Source organism: Sturnus vulgaris, unplaced genomic scaffold, assembly GCF_052056855.1.
Source record: "Sturnus vulgaris isolate bStuVul1 unplaced genomic scaffold, bStuVul1.hap1 Scaffold_648, whole genome shotgun sequence".
Taxonomy (NCBI): Eukaryota; Metazoa; Chordata; class Aves; order Passeriformes; family Sturnidae; genus Sturnus; species Sturnus vulgaris.
In genome coordinates, this window is record NW_028276605.1 from 5,001 (window position 1) to 7,500 (window position 2,500).

The 2,500-nt window shown below is 48.8% G+C and overlaps 1 pseudogene; it reads left to right on the forward strand.

Moving 5' to 3' along the window:
• The window catches only part of LOC148217562 (28S ribosomal RNA), an 8,893-nt pseudogene that overhangs the window by 4,468 nt on the left and 1,925 nt on the right, over positions 1–2,500 (forward strand).

Sequence of the window (2,500 nt, forward strand, 5' to 3'; positions counted from 1 at the left end):
AGAGGAACCTGAGATGAGTCATCAACCTCAGGCAGGAACCGTTGACAATGGACCTGATAAGAGCCAACCGTCCAGGAAGCCAGCTGGCGGGAGAACAATGGGCAAGATAAGGCACCATCTGGAGAAGGGTAACGGACGAAAGGGAACCACCAATCAGCAGCTGCAGGCCCATTATCAGCGGACACTCGGGGAACGCTTATCAGCTGGGACAATTAACACCTTCCCCTGGGCATTCAAGCAGTTGCTGGAAGGCCAGGACATGCAGCCAATCATCGATGAAGCAGCGCAGGACTGCTTTGGATGCCTGGAATCGATAAGCCAGATAAGAACAGCAACCCGAGATAAGAGAACAATGGGGGCCCGGAAGAAGCAACCAAGGAGACCGTTTCAGAAGTGGATGAAAGAGAGAGCAATTAAGAGAGGTGATTATCTTCGCTTCCAGCGATTATTCCATCTTGACAGGGGAAAACTGGCAAAAATTATTTTGGACGATATGGAATGTTTGTCCTGTAATATTCCACCCGGTGAAATTTATTCGGTTTTTAAAGCCAGATGGGAAACACCTGGAAAATTCGAGAGCCTTGGGGACTTTCAAATTACTGGGAAAGCCGACAATAGTGCTTTCAGAGATTTAATTACGGCAAAAGAGATTGAGAAAAATGTGCAGGAGATGAGCAAGGGCTCAGCTCCAGGTCCAGATGGGATTACTCTTGGGGACATCAAGAAGATGGATCCCGAGTATTCCCGGACCACGGAGATCTTCAATTTATGGTTAACATCTGGAAAAATCCCGGACATGGTGAGGGGGTGCAGGACTGTTTTAATTCCTAAATCGACAACACCGGAGCGCTTAAAGGACGTTAATAACTGGAGACCTATCACGATTGGTTCTATCTTGTTAAGACTGTTCTCCAGGATTGTAACAGCTAGGATGAGCAAAGCGTGCCCCCTCAACCCAAGGCAAAGAGGCTTCATTAGAGCGGCGGGATGCTCTGAAAACCTGAAACTCCTGCAAACCATAATTCGGTCGGCCAAAAGAGAACACAGACCACTGGGTGTTGTATTTGTGGACATCGCCAAGGCTTTTGACACCGTAAGCCACCAGCACATCATACACGCTTTGCAACAAAGGGGAGTGGATCCCCACATCGTCGGACTGGTGAGCAATATGTACCACAACATCTGTACGTATATCACCACAAAGAAAAACACACACACAGATAAAATCCAGATCCGGGTTGGGGTAAAACAGGGTGACCCGCTGTCACCCCTTTTATTTAACCTGGCGATGGACCCCCTGTTATGCAAGCTGGAAGAGAAGGGCAAGGGATACCACCGAGAAGGGAACAGCATCACAGCGATGGCATTTGCGGACGATCTGGTCTTGTTGAGTGACTCCTGGGAAGACATGAAAACAAACATCAGGATATTAGAGACCTTTTGCAAACTTACCGGTCTCAGAACACAGGGAGAAAAGTGCCACGGCTTTTACATCAAGCCCACGAAAGACTCTTACACCATCAATAACTGCGCTGCTTGGACCATCAACGGCACACCCCTGAACATGATTGACCCCGGAGAATCGGAAAAATACCTCGGCCTGCAGATTGACCCCTGGACTGGGTTAGCGAAATCCAACCTCTCCACAAAACTAGAATTCTGGCTTCAGAGAATTGATCAAGCTCCACTCAAACCTCTACAGAAAATTGATATCCTCAAGACATACACCATCCCTCGACTGACCTACCTAGCAGACCACTCAGAACTGAAAGCAGGGTTCCTCGAGGCCCTTGACCAGAAAATCCGAACAACGGTCAAGGACTGGCTGCATCTACCCTCGTGCACCTGCGATGCCATCTTGTACTCGAGCACGAGGGACGGCGGTTTGGGCATCACCAAGTTGGCAGGACTGATCCCCAGCGTGCAAGCCCGGAGGCTGCATCGGATCGCGCAGTCTTCGGATGAAACGATGAAGAAGTTCCTGGAGAAAGATCAAATGGAACAGATGCATAAGAAACTGTGGATTCAAGCTGGAGGGGACGGGGAGAAGATACCTTCAATTTGGGAAGCTCCACCGCTGAACATACCATCTAATAGTGCAGGCACAACTTCGGAATGGGAAGCACCGACCCTGAAATCTAAATTTCCAAAACCGTGCAATTGGAGAAAGAATGAATTTAAAAATTGGACCAAATTAGTGTCCCAAGGCCGTGGAATTGTAAATTTTGAGGGAGATAAAATTAGCAATCATTGGCTACAATACTACAGAAGCATACCTCACAGGAAGCTCCTCACTGCATTACAACTCAGAGCCAACGTCTACCCCACAAGGGAATTTCTAGCCAGGGGTAGACAAGACAAGTACATCAAGTCGTGTAGGCACTGCGATGCGGACATCGAGACCAGCGCCCACATCATCGGCAACTGCCCAGTGACGCAGGACGCCAGAATCAAGAGGCACAACCACATCTGTGAAGTGCTTCTCGAGGAGGCAAAGAAG